This window comes from Apus apus, chromosome 2 (assembly GCF_020740795.1).
Source record: "Apus apus isolate bApuApu2 chromosome 2, bApuApu2.pri.cur, whole genome shotgun sequence".
NCBI lineage: Eukaryota > Metazoa > Chordata > Aves > Apodiformes > Apodidae > Apus > Apus apus.
In genome coordinates, this window is record NC_067283.1 from 63,319,177 (window position 1) to 63,339,021 (window position 19,845).

A 19,845-nucleotide genomic window follows, 5' to 3' on the forward strand; every position below is an offset into this window, starting at 1 on the left:
GACAGCGACGATGGTGGCCTAGGCAACAGTTCTAAACTAGCTGACAAAGAAGCAGCAATCTAGCTATTGGTAGAGCACCACATGGACTGATGGGCTGAGCTCCTAGGGCTTTGCGTGGTGTCCTGATGAAACAGGGCTGCTGTTGTCAGTCCTTCAGCCACCTTAGTTTTGAGCTTGCTTGGATGTAAACATCTCGTGCTGTGATGTAGAGCCACCTGGAGATGTGGCAATTCTGTAACTTCAGCTGTTTAAAAGTTTGTGAAAGGTCATAATCTCCCCTTTTCTGGTCAGGGGAGAGTGATGATACTCTCCAGGTACCTGTGCAAGCCCCCCCTCCCCCTACCTGAAACAGTATTTTTAGGGTGAGATGAATCACTGTCTGGAGATGCTTCTCTGTGGAGGCAGCCTAGATGTCTAGTTTAGATTAGATGCCTGACTTTTAAACAGCTGAAGATACTGAGATGAATGAAATTATCTGGACTCATTTCCTCTTTCTGCTTGGAGGGTATACCTGCATGCCACAGTGGATCTTGTTTCTGTAGCATTGTGATAAATAAGAAATGAGGGACTGATCTTTCCCTTTTGGATAAAACCCGCCATCAAGGTGAAAAAAAAATAATCCTGTGTATAGAACCCTTTCTTCTAGAGCAGACTTCAATTTTTAGTTTCCAAATCTTTGCCTTTGTGTTGGGAGGGGATCATATGCTTGCAGCTGCATGGTTACAGAGATACTGCAAATTGCAGAGTATCCTATGTGCAGCATGCCTAAATTAGTCTTTTGAGGTAAAATCTCCACATTTTGTCTAATACTCAGAGGGTTTTTTCTAAATGTTTTTAAAATTATGGGAGATATTAGGATTTGGAAGAAGCCTCTGTACAATTAGAACTAACAGGGTTGTACCTCAGAGAACTGCCTGTATGAGCAGAGCAACATTATAATATACAAATGGGTACAATGTATGAAAATTCAGATCCTAAAATTAGGTTTACTGAGTTTAAGTAACTTGCATTGGAAGGATATGTGCCCTGGTTGATGTGCGAGAGCTCTTGTGCTCTTCATCTGCCCTGTTTGGTGCAATGCTCTTGGAAAGCATAAGCACTTGCTACAGTCTCAGACATAACTTTGAGTTCTGCTTGATCTTTTTTAAATGGTAGGGATTGCATTTTGATTAATCAGACATGGTGAAAGATTAAATTTAAAGGATTGCAGTGTTTCCTTGGGGAAGGAGCATAATTACAGCAGAATTCAGCTCAGTGGTTTGAAAACAAATTACACATCCAGAATATCTGAGCTTAAAAAGAAAATGTACAATGATCAGACATCAACATATATGGAAAGCCCTGCAAATGCAGTCCACAAAGTTGTTTTTGCCATGTGCAGCTTTTGAAGCTCCTTTTTCTCTATGGAGACACCAGTCTACAATCTTTCCTTTGTATATATAATAGTGCAAGACCACTTGTTTTGTGTGGCTTTGGTGTGTTTGCTATTTGTTTACCTTCAGTCAAGCATCCTGATTGAAAGCAATGTGTTGTATTTAGTGCTTTCAAGTAATATGTGACTGTGATGTCAGGGAAGCCTGTTAAACTGTGTCTCAGACTTTCTGAACTGGAATAGACATAAAGCCCTAGACTGAATAATGTAATGTATAGACTTACATATTAAAATGTGTACATATATATGCTTAAATATGAGATATTTGCATAACTTACTGTTTTGTTCCACCAGCCTCAGATGAGGTGGTTTGAGAAATTAGTCTATGAGATGGTAACACTTTGTTTCATAGGTTTCTAATTAATGACAGGACATAGAATTAAATCTACTACTCCAAAATGTACTGCCTTAGCAAAACTAACAAAAAAAGAGTAGTTCTTGATAGTATTACAACTTGAGATAGCAGGATCAGGAAAAGAGAATGTCCAACCAAGAAAGAGAAATGACCCAATGATCTTTTAGCTGCCTTACTGTTCACTGAAGTCCTGGTTGGCCATCATGGGAAAGGGGGTGGTGGAATTCTGTGGCTGTGGAAGGTGGGAGCTCCACTAGTCAGAAACACTGACATTCTCAAGATGAGGTATTTTACCTTACAGAGTCAAGCGGGGAAAATACCAGGGCTGCTCTGATCTTACTGGCTTTTCAAAAACTGGAGAGTCTGGAAGGTGTTTCTATGTGTGAAAGAGTAATTGGCTGGAGGGCTAAGGTCAAGTGGGAAATTGCACAACAGGGAAGAACTTCCATGTTGTTTTGGCAGATTTTCTCATGCCTTGTGGAACTTCCCTGCATGTTTCTTAGGATGCGTGGTAGAGCAGCAGACACCTTCACCCTGTCAGATTCTTTAGGGATTTTAGGAGGTGTCTTGAGCATAAAATTAATGGTTGTAGGGTGAAAAAATAAATGAGCTGAATAACTTAAAAACAACCAGCAAATGTTGTTGGCATTATGGACTTTCAAACTGTAACTACAATCCTGAATATGTTCTATGAGGAACTACTGGGTATTCCTGTTGAACTCCTTAGGGTTTATGTGCAGGTGCCAAAGCCAATCAATGAAAGGGTTGTTTGGTTGTTGATTTTATTTTTTTCTAATTAATTTGGTTTAATTATTCTCCTTTTACTATGGGCCTCTGGTGGTTTGAATAAAACTTTTTGTTCTGTCTAAAACCTAACTAGATGCTCTCAAGGAGTTCATTGAGTTTTGAAGGTTTCCAGAGACAATGATTTCTAGGAGAATTTAAGATGCAAGGCCTTTGAAATGAGAAGTTGAGTACCAGTGCTTGTGGTGATGTGAGCTAAATGTTGGCTCTGAATTCTTTGGAGTTTAGGAACATGAATCTTCTCATGCAGCAACAGTGCCTGTGGGCCACCTGCTGAAAGGGAGGCTGTGTATGACAGTGGTAAAAATTTGTTTGCCCTGAATTTTTTTTTTGTATGTCACCTCAGGATAATGCAGTGTTGTGTGAAGGTCTGAGCTAGCATCAGAAAAGAGCTTGAGCGTTGCAAGCCATGGAGCTGCATTAATAGAGTGTTGTGCTCAGGCTAATTAGCCCAGTGAAGAACAGGCTGCTCATAATGTCACCATTGTGCCAGTTCCTCAGTGGCACTTCAAACCACCTGTTGGGAGAGGGACCATGGCTGCCAAGGGACATCAAGCCGGGAGGCTGAACCAGAGCAGAAGGCACAGGAGTTCTTTAAATCTGAACCACTACTAGATAATGGGTCTTCAGCTCTGGAGTAGCTCTGCAGCTTTTCTCCTGCTTTCAAACCTGATGTGCCAAAAGCAGCTGGGTCAAAGATCTCTTTGATCACCCAGCCACGCACTTGGGAGATGAGATAAACAGGACTGCACCTTGGTGCATGTTCCTCAGTGCTGAGCCCATGAGCTGGAAGCCCACTGCATGAATTTTTCTCTATGGACTCAACTGTGGGAATCTGTCTCGGGGGCAAAGTAAGCAAAACAATGGCAGATACCCTGGCACCATATGCCTGCAAAAACAGGGGCTTCAAAGCCAGCAGGAGGCAGTGAAAACCTGTAGAACATCTCATGATTGTTTTTTATTTACTGTTTTTTATTTTCTCTTTTTTAATTATTATTTTTCTTCTCACTCCTCAGTGGGAAGATATCTGTAAATCTTGTCCTTTTAATCAGCTTTTCATAATAGCATGGATAAAGAATAGGAAGTGTGAAGTTCAGTATAAAAACCCCTTGGATTCCAATGAGGCTTAAGCACTTTTTTTTGACTGAAGATCTGTGGTTTTGGAATAAAGCAGCTCACACACCTGCTTTCACCACTAGGTTGGGTGCCTAAGCATGGGCAGCTTATCAGTGTTTATGCAGACCCTGTACGTCATGTATTGAGGGAGTCTTTGGAGTTAATGAAAACTTCATTGTGTTCTAAAGTGAGAGAAAATGGACTTGTGGCCTCAGTTAGAATATGATATGCACTGGGAAGAGTAAGTACAATGCTGTGATTGTATATAATTTTTTTTTCCTTCCCCCCCCACCTCCCCTGCAGAAGGAAGAGGACTGGCTGCCATTAAATACAGAGGGCTAACAACTGTCCTCAAGGTATTCATGGCAGGGGTTAAATTAAAGGATAAAAGGTGCAAGTCTTTTCTTAAGAAATGTAAATAATTTGTTAAGGGGTTGATAATTTTGAACATGCTGCTGTATTTGAAGAAGGGTAAAGTTATTCTCATAGAAATTGCATAGATTTTAAAAACAACATACTATTAGAATCTTATCAGTGCTGTATAATGGAAGCTATAGTGTTTTACCCAGGTATTTCTTCAGTTAGCCTGTATCTTTGGGAGAAGCTAAGCATATGGTATTTAGTCTTCTACATCCTTCCTTAAGTGAGGTGTTACACTGATTAATTTAACAGATGATTGCTGTAGTTCCTGGATCTGTTTTATCTGGCATAACTTAATGTATTTGCTGAAAAGGGCATCCCCACTGTCATCCAGTTGCTTATTTCTGCCTCTCCCTTGTGCCAGGTCTGTTTACTTGTGCTGCTTCCTGCATGAAACAGTGGTAGTTTGTTGCCAGATGGATTTTGTATCCTTCAGAAACCAAAAAATTACTTGTTTTTTCAGCTTACTCAGTTTTTTGGTTTGGTTCCTCATACAAATGATAGTACTGACGAAATGGAGATAGTGGGAATGAATGGCCATAATATGGAAGAGGAAGATGAGACCAGCCCCTTTAATCAGTAGCACTGAACAATGACAGATTAAATGGATTATGGAATTATGGTGTGAAACATAACAAGCAAGTAGCTAACAGCTGACACGAGACAAATTCAGATGTACAAAAGGTACTCGTGTGGCCAATGAAGATAAAGAATCCTTTGCTATCTGACACTTTCAGTTGGAAAATTTTATTTCAGAGGTAGAGAATTTTGTGACCCTTACAGAGCATGTGGTATGTCTTTTTTGACAGTCTACACTGAATGCAGAAATCAGGACTACCAATATTGCCACAGACAAAGTGGGTGCTTAGAAATGTAAGGATACTGTCAGAGGGGTGGGGGGCAGGGGATCCTCATCCATGCTGTGAAAATCTTATTCTACAGCAGACCAGACTGTTGCTTCAGCAGTTCAGATTCATGTGCCTCTCTGCAGTCAAGAAGCCTTTTTCCAGACTTGCACCTGAACCTGACTTTCTTGCTTCCTTGCTTTGAATCTTACCCATGTGACAAAGCAAGACTTGACTGTCTTATGGGGTTCCTGACAGGTGGGTTCAGTGCAGGCTGGGTTGCAACCATGGGAACAGAGAGATGTTTCTCTGCAATGTTTTATTTTGCTGTAATGGGAAACAGAGTGCATGAGTGTTGACAATTGGAAGAGGCCAGACAAATTCTCCCTTCTTTATTTTAACCATCCATACCTTTGCTGAAGTAGAATTGGCTGAGACTGATTTCCTTCTGAACAACAGCTGGGAGATGACACTTGTTTGCAGAGCTCCGATGGAAAGTACTTTCACCAAACCCTTTGTTTTCCAGCAGGGTCCAACTCCTATTAATATCAAAGCTATTAGGTTAATCCTCACATAATAATGTAGTTTTATACCTTTTGTACTGCACCTGTATCAGTCTCCAGGCACAAAAGTAGTGTGAAAATGGGCAGACTCTGTTTCAAGGACTTGTTAGTTATACTTCAGTGACTTTAAATGCCCTGCAGTCTTTTGGAAACCATATTCTGTAGCTTGCTTTGAAAATCTAGCCATTTCTTAAGGGTGAAAATTTGGACTCTGAAGTTGCTATTGAAACCTGTTGGTTTAAGTGAGGCTATGATTTCTCCAAGACCTACCAAACAACAAAAGTTGCAACAGGCTCGGGTAATTAGAGCCTTGTTTTAAACTTTTTGCTGTGATTTAACTTCTGTAAGAGTATACCTTTTATCATCAGTAGTTGCTTGGCATCTTTTCATGCAAGTCAGGGAAGTTGCTACTAAGCAACTCTAAACTGTTATTGTCTTTCACGGGATGACAGATAATGCTCTGATGAAAACTGGGCACTGAGCTCACAGGGCACTTTGCCAGCATAGCATAGCTATTTTTGTAGCTATCTGTGTTTCTAACATGACTCCATACCAGCAACAGCAACTCTAGGCTAGAAAGACATGCAGATGCATGTTTTCTGTGTTGGCTTTTTTTATTTGTTACTGAGGTCCCTGAAGTCAGCTTCAACTTCAAATGCGTTTTCATCACTGACGCTCTTATTTGGTCTAACAGGAACTTTAATGGGTCTCTTCGAGAAATGTGCTTGTCTATTTTTGAATTTTAGCAAACAGTAGCTTTCCAATTTGTTTTATTTATTTATTTTTTTAATTAGTACCTTCAAACGCTAATGCACAGACAGGCAATAGCAAAGAGACTGGAAAATGAGAGCCCCACAAAATATTTGCACAGCGATGCATGATGAAAATGAAATTAACTTCTTCAGGTGCCTTGAAAGTAAATAATGAAGAAAGCGTGTTGAGGTGTGTGGTTTGCAGTGTGCTGCTTCTGTGAGAAAGGCAAGGCAAAGTTTGCATGCTGTTTGCCATCCAGGCAGGGCAGGCTAGGAGAGAAAAAAATACTTTGGAATTGCTGCTACTGCTCTGTCTGAGGCCGTGGTGGCAAGTTGCAGCATGCTGTGAATTGGCTTTTGGTTGCCTTTTCTCACTGTCTACCTGGGATTTGTAATTTCTGTGTGGAAGGACCTATTCCAGTAGCGTGAGAAAAAGCTCCAGCTGCTTTGCAAGGATGATTTCTGAGGGTTGGAAATAGCCAGGTAAATGACTACTATGTGGTTAAAAACCAGTTGCTGGACTTGAGTGGATAGCTGTCAAGACCCTTGGCCTAAAATTATGCTTACAGGTCAAAGCATGTGCTAAAGGAAGAGACTAAACTGGTTTTGCAAAATGAGTAGCTAACCAGGCTGTGAAGTTATCTTGCTTATAGAAAGGTTGAAGTTTGTTACCTGTGTAAAACTTCTCCAGTGATGGAGACCTGAAGCCCTGTTTCCTTGGGAAGGTTATGACAAAAAGAGAATCTGAATCCAGAAAACATACCTGTCTAGAGACTGGAATGTAGTGAGACATAGGGAAGCTTAAACTTACCTGCGTTGTTGTGTGGAAATATTTTGCATTTTTGACTCGGGAACTCAGCTAGGTCTGTGTCCACAGGTATTCATGCTGGTAATAGGAGCTAACCTTAAAGGGTCAGGTTTGTCAGTGTCCTGACCAAGGTAACTCATAATTATAAAAAAACAAACAAACCTTCTTTTCTTCCCAGAAGCCCCACACTTTAATCTCACTTAAATATGCATGGTTTGGCTTTTCCTTGTGTGTTGTTTTTTTTGTTGTTGTTGTTTTGTTTGTTGTTTTTTTTTTTGAAGGAACTTCATTATTTGGAGTTTTTTTGCTCTTGCACATATGCCTGCTCTATACTCTCTCTGTGCCTCTTGGACAGTAATTAAATGCTTAAGTTCTCAGAGCTTGCTTGAAAGCCCTGCTAGCATAGGTACTGCTTTTTAGTCAATATGTAAGCAGAGAGTACTAAGGTTTTCCTAAGTGAAACTTGACTGTGTAGCCCTGAAATGAGGGGCTGCTCTTCCACTTTCACCTCTGTGTTTATGACAGGTAAGATTAAGCAGAAATTCTGTGTCAATAGTCCAACTGTGAACTCTGAAATGGCCATACTGAGAATACCTGTGCAAATACTCCTGAACACTGGGTGTCGGTGTTACAGACTCTGGTTTCATCTTTCCTATAGTTTATGATCTGTGTGTTTCAACTGAGCCTGGAGAAGAGATTAAGATGCAAACACCCATACCATGTTTAGAGCTTAAGGAATTTGCTTTGTGCTCATACCCAGTATTTCATTGTGTCCTTGTCTTCTTCAGACTGGATGCAATCAAATGGAACTGCTGAGAACTGGCTGTTGCTAGTGTCTATAGACAAGATATTTGCTTGCTGTTAAAAATGAACAAAAACTTAGAGCACTTGCAAGTACTTAATGTGTGTGGTATGCAAGCAACAGATCATTCTGTTGCCAAAGTTTTTTGGTGCTGAATGCAGTTATGATTTGATTTATATGTGACTCTTCAAGTTGAACAGTATAGCTTGGTATGATCTTGTTAGCCTAGCTATATCATTTTGCAAGCTATTTTTTTAAAGCAAGGAGTATGAACTTGAAGCATGACTTCACTCTCCTGTTTATTACCTGTTGTAAATTATTGGTGGAAGCATTATTGCAGTATTTTCTTGGAAGAACCTGTGTGTAATCTGAAGTCAGTTACTCTAATCAAATAGCAGATTTGGACTGGTATGCTTGCAGCAAAACCAAATTTGCATTTTCTCTGTTGAGCCACATAGTGTTTGGCACTTGTAAAAGGAGTTAAATTGTGAACAGGCATATTGTTCAGTGGTTTGGTGGCAGGTTTTGGTGCTGTGGCATAGCATTGTGCCCTCACCAGAGCTCAGCTCTTGGCAATGGAAGTGGTTTGTCTCCAGAATCAAGCCCTCAGATATCCTGGAGCTTGCTGAAGTGTCTCCCCATCTTCACAACTGTTACCACCAGAATGTTCTCTGATTTTGGCTTCAAACTTATTCACGTTCCTTAATTGAAAGTAATTTATACTTCTAATTGTATGACATGTCTCTGCCCATGTAATGGAAAAGTGCTATTACAGATATGATGATTAAAAAGAGCCTACATATTAGTAGAGAAGAGAAACTATCTATTAAGGAAGGTAATTAAACTCCTTTGAAAATTATTAATATACATTAAATATTTGTTTTTAAGAGATCCAAGATATAATTTTTTGCTTGCCTATAAATAAATAACACTCAAAGGGTCAAAATCATTTTAGTGTGATAAATGTATGGGCAAGAACTTCCTACCTTAAGAGTGGCCTGAAGTTCAGCATGTCTTGTGACTTTTTGGGGAGCTCCTACATGTGTGTTAATTTTGGAAAGCGTCCATGTGGGTTAACAACCGAGCTGTAAGCCATCAACAATTGGAAAAAAAAATATCAAGCCCTAAAAATCATATCCAAATCCATCATGAAGAGAAATGCAGCTTCTCTGGGCACATGCCCAGTGGAGTTCCTCTACTTAGCCTCTGCTTCAGTGTCATGAAGTTCTGTTCTGCTTGTGCTGGCAAACCAGCCCAATGAGTATGCAGAATTGCTAGGGGTATTCTCAATTAACTAGAATTCACAGCCTCTAAAACATGGTTTATTTAGACTAAATACATTTGGCTGTGCCAAGATGGGCAGAGTAATTTCGTTTTGCTAGGGGAGGACTGATTATTTCAGCTGTCTTGCTTGCAAACTACCATTAGAATCTTTGTCAGGAGCAAAATGAGTAGATTTTATTACCTGCATTTTTGGAGAGAGAAAGAAAGGAAGTCAGCAGATTCTCATCCTAGAATGGGTAATTGTTGAATTTCTGTCCAGGTTTCTTTATCCCTTTATTCTTTTATTTCTTTATTCCCTTTATCCTCTTGGAGTTTGGGGTCCCTTGATGGAGAAGAGATGAGCCAAGGTGGTCTGGGCCTCAGCCACTCCTTCTGATCACTGTTTGTGACCTGTGGAAGGATGCTCTGCAGAGCAGGTTTTGGTGGAAGCACTGGAGCACTGAGACCTGGAGGCCGAAGTAAGGAATGAACCACACGTTTTAAGTTTTCAGGTAGTAGATGATGTGAGATTTCACAGGTCTTATATGGACCAGAAAGAGTCTATGTGGTTTGTAGATTGTTCTCAAAAGGAAAAAATCTTCCCATGGAGCACATAAGAATGTAAGACCAGTCTATGGGTCATATCATTGGTTGGTTGAATCCAGTTCTGTGTGTTTGACAGCGGCAGAAAACAATGCTGATCAGGAAAAACGTGAACCTGACCATTTTCTGGTGCCCATTCCTCTCACAATCCATCAACATCTGGAGCTGTTGTATTAGGCTGCATCCCTCTCTAGTCCTTTATATATTTGTTTTTAGATTTGTTGACCACAGTATTTTTTTGTGGATTCCAATTAAAAAAAAAACAACAAACAAAAACAACACAACAACAAAAACACAACAACAACAAACCAAACACAGAACCAAACGAAACAAAAGCCACCCAATAAAACGGGAATTGAGAAAATCTTTCAAAGGATATTTGTCCCATAACTTGCCTGATTGCAAAACCCTAGCAATACATTTTGCAAAATCCTAATGCAAACACACCAGTTTAGAGTACAGTTGTTCAACTGTGTTGCAGAAATAAATGTTGGTCTTGAATTTGCATAATTTATCATTTGGTGATGTGCTTTCTGAATTGATCCCAATGAAAAGATGAGGTTTTCCAATTTGCTTTCATTTGAGATGTGGTGCATCAATTTAAGAGATTAAGCGCTTTTTATTAACGTGCTCCCCTCCAAACCCCAAGCAACAACCCAAAAACTATTTATGGGGCAGCCTGGCTGTTTTCCTTACAGAAAAGAGAAAATGATCCTTTTGAAGTCATTCTATTATGATTAATAATTTAAAAAGGTACAGCCAAAATTTTATCTGAAACATCAATATGTCTGCTACTGAGGAAGAAACTGGCATGTGTATCTATGAGGTGGTCAGCTAGTGATACAAATTCTTTTTCCCTACTCCCCGAGCTACTGTGTGCCACTCTTCCTCTATGCAAAGACAATTTGCTTTTCATGTAGTAATGAAGAACAATGTTTTAACAGACAAAGGCACTTCTAGTGTATTATTGTGCTGTCTTTTGAGTAGCGCTAGATGCTGGGAAAAATGGTAATTCACAGTGTGAATGCTCCTTGCCAGCAATGGGGGTTAGAACTGAGCATGTACAATCTATGTTGCATAAGGTACAATGGTGAACATTGTGAGAGGGAGAAAAGCCCAAATTATAGCTCTTGCTGATGGCCAAGGAATAGCCTTTTGTGTTTTGGTGTTGTTGTGTTTTGTTTTGTTTTTTAAGACGACGACAGCCCAAACAAAATCCAAAATATTGTCCTTCAAAGTGTGTATGTGACTGAATTTAGTAACAATATGTTCATTTCTAGTATTTGCAAATTCATATAGAAATACATAGCTATATTGCCGAAAAACCTGTGTTCCCCTGGTTTTTTCCTTGTAAACTGATATAAAACACAGGTGGCTTCTCATTAACTCATTTCACACAGATATAAATACGCTGCACAATTTCTCTTGCTGTAACTATTTAATCGGAGAAACATGTTTACTTCTGATTTAATGTAATCAGTGTTGAGAGGGGAACATTCTGAGCCCATTGTGAATGGCTCTATTCTGAAGGGATTTACACCCCATGTAAATCTGATTTAAATGGGAGAGTGGTGGAATGTGGCTTTCCTATTTAACCTATGCAAAAATCTATGTTCTCCCACCTAGGTTTCTGACTGTGTGATGGGATACTCAGCTGGTACGTGGTGGGGGAGGAGAAGAACACAAGTCCAATAAGGACAGAGAAAGTAGGTAAGGGACTATCTCAGACAGGCAAGTTATACATTTTGATTCAATATTCTGATATTCTTATCGAGGCTTTCCAGAATGTGACACTGACTCAAACTGCAAACAATAAGGAGAAAACAGCAAACATGTATCAATGTCTTCAGTGTTCTGCAATGATTTCTCCTTTTTTAAAGGACCAATGTTGCAGCAGAAATAAAAGTCTAGAAGAAAAACAGTGAGCCATTTTAACATGTAAAAGAAAATGTATTTAAAAAAATTATTTTAGTAGTTTAAAGATATCTCTCTGTTTAAATTTATTGAACTATAGCCAGATTTATTCAATTAAGAGAATACACTCTAAGGTTAACTACCATTTGCTGTTCACTTAGGCAAGCTATTGTACAGTTATGTAAATTTCATGAACAGAGACATGACTTGAGTGTCTTAATTACAAGCAAAAAGTGTCATTTAAATATGAATAAGTGAATAGTTGCCTGTATTTCCTGTTCACATTCTGCTGTCATCTTTAAGACCAAGAGCTAACTCGCCATCTATATTGTGCTTTCAGTTTTTCCTTCTGCCTCTAAAAGAAAAAAAAACAAAACAAGACAACAAAACAAAGCCTGTCATACAAATGCATGTAAAGCAGATGATGCAGGAGTGTCCTACTCTTACAGTTTTTAATAGCACAGGGAATTTTAATTTAGCCAGATCACAATGAACAGCAGTAAATATGCAGTATTTTTCTGTGGCTTTTTCTGCATTTCAATATGATATCTGTATTGAAATTATACCAGCTAAAATTTCTGTGCAAGATCCTTTGGTAGTAACTTTCTGACAAAGTCTGCTAAGGGCTTATTTTATGTGCTTCTATTTTCAGTGTGAAGACCTATTATGAATTCCTCTCATTTGTCTATACATAGTTGCATTCAAAATAGTCTGTTTCTTTATTAATTTATAGTCAGTGTAAATTAAACTTTATGTAACAGTCTGGTAGCAATATTTCCTCATCATCCTTAGGACCGAATTCCCTGCATTCGTATCGTGTTGATAGTTTGGGATTTTTTTTCCCATTGTTTTGAATTGTTTGTCTCTCCAAAAATGACCGAGAGCGAAATCTGTTGTTAATCACATATCAACGAGGGAGGGATGATTAGTTAATAAAAAGCATGCCTTGTTTCTGTGGCCCAAATGTCTAACTGGTTCTCAGTGCGTACAGAGTCTCTTGAAAGACTGTTCCCATCCTTCAGTGATGGAGCTGCAGCTCTCCCCGAGGAATGAGAAGTTCACTATTCACTCTGGGCTTGCATCACCCTTTCCAACATGTTCCCACTGATACATTAAAGGAATTAATTGCTCATAATGATCTCACCATCTGTTAACAGAGGTTCATACCTACAGGCTGGTGGCATGTGGTGGTCCTATTCAGAAATCAATAGGCAATGCTGGGGGAATGCTTTCCCACATTGCCTTCCATTGCACTCTGAAAAGGGGAGGAGAGCTCAGTGTTGGCCATCTGCTCCTTGTCTTTCTGTGTGTGAGACCTTGATGCAGTCCAGCCCGGCTCTGATCTGACTCCAGTCTGATTGGAATGTGGCTGATCTGAGAGCCTCTCAAAGCTGTGAAAGTGAGTCAAAAGGAGATCCCCATTGTCCGGCAGGGCTGAAAGAAAATGATCACTTTAAAATTCATAACTCCCAGGTGCCCGCCATCCATTCATGGGAAAAACTCTCTGAACTTCTCTTCATTAAAAAGAGAGGGAGTCCAGCTAAAAAGAGAGAAAAGGAAGTAGTTTGTGGGAAATGTGCAAGGGATTTCAGGCTAAACAAATGAGGAATTTGGAATTTTTACTTGTATTAAAGGAACCGTGTAAGGAAAGGGAAGCATTTGTAAAAGCAGGGCCTCTGCATCAGGGGCCCTTCCCTGAGGTCCTTTAGCAAAATAAGAAGGCTTTTTCTTTTTTTTTTTTTCTTTCCCCTCAGGAGTTTTTCCCTCCTTTTTCCTCTTTCTTACCTGTGTGAATGAGGGTAGGAATAGTACGTGAATTACTCTGTCCCTGCTTTGTGATAAGTTAGAATGCATTCAGTCTGCCCTCCTCTCCCTCTCCTGCATGTATTTTATTGTTTAGGCTGCCTATAAAGCTGACCTGATAACAAATGTAAACTGAAGCTGAGTATCCTCATGGAGAGTTAGATTTTTGAGGGGGTGGAAGGGCTGTTCTGTCAGCTTGCTGCCTAAACTCTTCCCTGCCCCTATGTTTAGTAATCTGAGGATTTGCCATATCACAGGAGGGACTTTGGTTTTCTTCCCCTCCCCCACTTTCTCCATCTTTTACCACCTCTGAATGTGAAGTAGTGCCAAATCCTTCCTCATTCCTCAAGTCCATTATGCGTGCTTCCCAATTCTAGGCTTTTTCACAGGGCCTCACAACATCTTGAGTAGGTTTATGCTTGTTCCTACAATGTGAAATGTATTTTTCTTCTGATACTGTTTATGTGGCCAGAGGCGAGGAGGACCACAGGGACCATGTAGTAGATTTTAAGGCAAGAATGGACTGTTTTGACCACTCTTCATCCACGTATCTCTGCAACACAGGCTGTTGAATCACTCCTGGTAATTCCAGTTCAGAGCCTGTAACAGTGTGTTAACTACTGAGTATGTCTTGGAAACATCCAATTACAATTCAATGATTTTTCAAGGAATCTGTGCACTGGTAAACTGCATACTCATCTGTGACCTGTTCCTAGTCTAGGGTACCCATGTCAAGTCTTATCCTGCCCCTTGTGACTACTGGGATTAGGCATATTTGATGCCTGATAGCACGAAGTAAGCCCCACAATGTGTCTGGTGTGTGCATTTGCTGTCAGGATGCACTCACTTATCTCCCACCAGAAGTATTTGTGTAGTTTTTGACGTGACAGCTGCCTCTCCTATTCCAGGAGTCTTTTACCTTATGATGCACCCATCTCTTTAGTTTTCCCCTTGAGTCATTTGGTAAGGAGTGGTTGTACAGCATCTTCTTTTGTTTCAATTGAAAGTGGTTTTGAGCTTTCCCACTGGGATGTTGTTCTGTCCACCCCAACCTTCCTTTTAGATAGCTGAGCTGGAGCCAGCTGCCTCTGATCACTCTTCCTTTTTTGTTTATTCAAGAGTGTGGGAGGATTGGTAAGCATTGTTCAGGCTCTCTTCCCCAGAAATTGCCGAGGAAGCAGGCAGCCATCATCAAACATCTGAGAAGCAATGTCCCAGCAGATAAGAAAGTTTGTCTTTTAATTTCATGATAACATGATGCATCTCTGTTCTCTGCTTCTAATCTCTGTTCCAGCTCTACCTCAGCGTCATCATCAGTTTCAATTACATTATATCTCTCGTCTCTGTATCTTTGGTGTCATTGAGTGTATATTCATCAGGTGAAGCACTCCTCTCACCATAACTAGAGTAAGCATTTGCATAACAACTTCTGGAAACAACTGAGCAGCACCTGACCCTGACTTACCTTGTGGTGTTGGGAGGTTATATTTCAATTCACACTTAACAGTCCACTTTAAAGCAAAAACCCAAACCAAAAGCATCAATGCAGGCAATAGGAGTACAAACCCCCAAAGTAAAGGATTTACAGACTTAAAGCAGACCTATGATTGATGGAATAACAACGTGCAGTCACAGCTAAAGGTTGTGGGTCAGTTAATGAAGAAAGGTCCACATGCTGTTGGTTCTCGTAACTTAAGTTTCAGCTTATATGTTTGTTTTATTTTATTTTATTCAGTCCATCAGTAATATATTAGATGAGGCTTTTGAGCGGGTTAGATTTTCTTTGAGTCATATGATCCTGCCATTAACTATTTTTTTCATAGTAAATACTGCATTTAAGAGGCAGAATATTCCTGTGATTGTGACATAAAATTTGAGAAGTAAATGTGCCATACCAGTATTTTAACATCAAATCTTATATGTGGAGTTTTCAAATACTGTTCAAGGAGAAGACATGGGAATAACTTCCAGGAATGTCATTCACAGAATCTGAGACACCTACCACTTTGAGAAAATGGCATGTGGTGATGTTTTATTTTCAGTAAACACTGCACAGGTTGCCTTGGAGAATCTGCTTGCTGTCTTCTCTACAGTGCTGGTAAGGGGCTTCTCTCTCTTGTTTATAGAACCTATATAAGGCTCTCAGGCATAGTTCTCAAGTGTAGAAAGACACATAAGGATAAGCACTTATAGGGATTTTTCAAGGACACTGAAGTGGTTTAAGTGTTGTTGAATTCCCTTTGACTTCGGACTCCAGCTTGTAAAGGCAGCATGGCTGCTATCTGTAACTTTAGTTCTCCACCTCGCTGCTCTGAATATCTTGACCTTTTTTCTCAAATTCTTTCAGCTAGGTAGGATGGAAGGAGCACAATACTGTAGAACAGTCTGTACTCAGGATACTGGCTTAAGATACATGACGTGTCCTGTTTGGTGCCTCCCATAGCCCCAAGGAAGAGACCAAGCTTGCCACTTCTATTCCCTTTTTGTGGTATGTTGCCTGTAACAGCTCCAACAAGAGCACTTGAAAGGGGAGATAACCTGGAGGTTAGGTCTTCTCGTTGCTGTGAAACAGCTAGACTGGGGACTTGAATTTGGATATCTACCCCAGGTGAGTTTCCTAATCACTAGGTGTTCATGAGGTTGGGGTGGGAAGGAAGATCACTGACTAGGAATGGCATCTGGACATGGGACACTTTCCAAGTGACTCTGCATTTTCTTGAATGAAAAATGGGAGTTTAGTAAGAAGATTTCACACCAGCTTTGTTCCAAATCGGTTCACAGTAAAACTCTGTGTACATAACATACAACTTAAGGTGTGAACAGTAGTCGTGCTTGAGTTCCTTTCCATTCTTCTCTTCTTCCTTAGCTATGCACTTTGAACAGCAGAGAGGGGGAAAATGATGAAAATGGGCTGCTCACTATTTCTTATTTCAAAGGGTGTTAACTTATTCAAAACAAACTTCTTTCAGAGCATACAAAAGCTTTAAATCTCTGCCATGTTCAGAGTTGCTGGTTCTCATTTTATTTTGATTTTTATGATGTATCTGAGACCAACTGCAACCTTTCCTCTCTTTCCCTTGCTCGTAATATGTCAGCACTCAGGTGACAGAGCCCAAACTTTTTGCATTAAAATAAAAAAATATTTAAAATGTTAACATTAAGTTTTACATATGGTAAAACTTGTAGAAATTCAAATGTGTTATTAATTTTAAAATCTTGGAATTCTTTGCATTATACATTCCAAGGGATTTTGATGTCTGAGGGTGGGTTTTGCATGTGTTCTTAATTTTGAATGTATACAGCAAGTGACCAGTATTGCCATAATCAGCAATATTGAACTTCATTGGCAGGTGTCAGTAACTTTTTGAAAAGACTGAGGTGTTTGTGATGACTTCAGGATCATAACAGATTGTTAGGTTAGTTCCAAGACAATTATTATTTGGGAAGAGAGAGGCGTTAGGGTGAATTGTTGTGCAAGATAATTCTTACAGTAACTAGACAAGGTTGTGAAATGTTTGGGATTTTTTTGCTCAAACCAAATCTATGACAGGATGACTTTATAAACCTGACTATAATATTGTTGTGGAAGTGAAGTATAAAACATGTACATATGGAAATAAAATGTGTAATTTTGCTTCTATATAGATTTATTTCAGTCATGTTCTTAAGGAAATAAAATGTTGTTTTGAATCTATTTTCTTCACGTTTAAAAACAACTTGTCTGGTTTTGCTTGCAGTTGAGGAAATTTTTTTCTCTAGTCAACCATCTGTGTTGAATCTACCTAAATTCAGCTTGAAAGGTCAAAGATTTAGTATGATTTTTGACAAATGGAAACAGGATTACAAAATCACATCCCTCATGACCTCTACGGGAAATGAAGGTGTTGACTGTATTAATGCATTAGAAGAATTGTGAACCTGATCAGATCTCAAAGTTACCTTGGCATTTTTGAGAACTTGGTGCCTCAGTTCCTCATTTGTAAAACCAGGTTAATATCTTTTCTTCAACTTGGATGATCTCTGAGCATTTTAGAGTGGTGTTTTCCTGCTGCTCCTGGATAGTTCTGGGTAGGGGTGGTATCTTTTGGTTTAATAGGTCTTGGAAAAGTTTTGTTCCAGAGGCAATCTGAAGTCATGCACGGCTGTTGATCCTCTTATTTTTGGGAAAAGTGCAATGAAATGAATAATTCCAGATGGCAAAATTATAGAAGATTATTTGGTCTCAATAGGGATTTGTATGTGGGGTTTATTGGTGGGCTGGTTGTGGTTGACTATAATTCAAGGTATTTAATTTTTATTTGATGTCCATATTTATATGTAGTTTGTATTGTGATAGTTCTATATGTTATTCAAACACATAAGCAGGTTTATGGCCTCTTTATACCACAGGAGGCTCCAGTCCCACTGATACCTTTCAGGTTGTGCTCTTGGCTGAGCAGCAGAGCATGTGGGACAGTCACTTTTGCTGGACTGACTGCTGCTGCTCACCTCCTGTGGACATCCAAGACATGCCAAAGGCTACTTTTTACTCTCAACAATTCACTGTTACTCAACAGTTTGTAGTGCAGTGTAGAAAACAACTTGTGCCAAGTGTGAAGGTGAAATAACTTCTCTTCACATTCCTGAGTACTGATAAAGTATCTGAACCCCAGGGTTCCAGTCTTGCTGTTTTGTCAGACTATGGCCAGCTCGTGTGTAAATATGGAGGAAGCTGCAACTAGAAGATCAAAGGTTTTGGAGTGTTTGGGGGACAGTCATTCTCCAGGGTCTGCCTTTGTTCTCCTAAAGGAAAGGTAATAGGAGTTCTGTAAACTTACCATCAGCAGGTTTTGATTGTAAATGGTGCAGGAACCACCTCTCCCTGTGAAGGCTTAGCATTAAATAGAGAATATGGTTGTCCAACTGGGGCACTTTGCCCTGCATGAAGTACCAGTAGATCCTATTACTTGTTCTCAGATGTGATACTAATATTAAGAGGTAACCAGTGTAAAGCAGGAATAAAGATGCTCGTGAAGTGTTTAGAAAGGGATGAATTAGACTTTCTGCAGCTTATTTGAATAGGTTAAAGAAGTGAAGTAGTTTTGTAGGGGGAAGGACACTGCAAGCTGAATGAAGGGGCATTTTGGAAGTGAGAAAATAAATATGGAAGCAGTGGGCAAGATGGATGCAGCTGGTAGGACACAGCTAAAATGTGGGAGTAGATATGTTCCAGTTGCATTAAATACCAAACATGCCTTACAGTGAAGCATTAAGGCTGAGTTTACAAGGGAAAATTTTAAGCTGCTCTTTTGAGAGGATCAGAATTGGGATTAAATGCCTGGGAGGTGCTGTCTCCTGATTGCCTGCAGATTGTTCCTCCTTTGGGGTAATCTGGTATGATTCACTGCCTGGCTGGGGATGCCTAAAGGCAAAGGAAAGTAAAAGTATGCTTATACTATAAACTTTCAGATATGCTTCCTTGTGTAGGTCATTTTCTGGTGTGTTACATTTGTGTGACTGTATTTAGTGATTTTGAGGATATCAAGACTGACAGAAAGTGATTCTACATCTTTTTATTGGAAAACTAACAGTCTTGTAGTAAAGCCAGGCAGCAACATTACTTCTCGGCTGTGTAGAATAGACTCAGCAAATCAGGCAGGTGAGCACACTGTAGTCTGTGATCAAAATGATCAGAAATTAGTCTATAATAATTCCTCACTTTCTAAATGAGCGAGATCTTTCATTATGATTAGTAATACTGAAAGAAAAACAATTGTCTTGATGTTTCTGGGGGAGAGAGAGCCCCTGCTTCAGCCTGTCATAAATGCTTTTTTTGTTTCTAGTATGATAGTGTAACAATCATAAGAGTGAGGATTGTAACATTCTTGAATGCACACTGTTTTTTTAGAAATCCAAGATGATGTACATCTTTTAGTGGTATTCCCCTTATTTCTTGCATATGGACTTTCTTAGATGTTTTATAGATACTAAAAAATTTCCACACCATAATCCACTTGTTTGTACTACATCTTTGTGTAAGTAATATGGTGTAGAAATAAAACAAACCAAAACCAAATCCAAAACCCTCAGTTATTTTAATTTTTTGAGGCTTTTCAGAACTGCTTTTCGAAGATGAGTGAGAAACGGAAGCTTCAATGTTACACTCAGGAGACTGGGGATAGTATTTAGTCAGACTTAGTTCAGAATCTCCTTCTGATTATAAAGCCTTAATGATCACAGCAAGAGCCAGCTAGGTCTGCAGCAAAAAGAGTAGGGTCTTACCTTTTGACTTTACCTCCACTATAAGGAAGAGCTGATGTCTGTGGCATGTTCTGCTGGGGACGGGGATTCAGTACCCCTGGGTCATTGTGGTTTGGTAGGAGGAA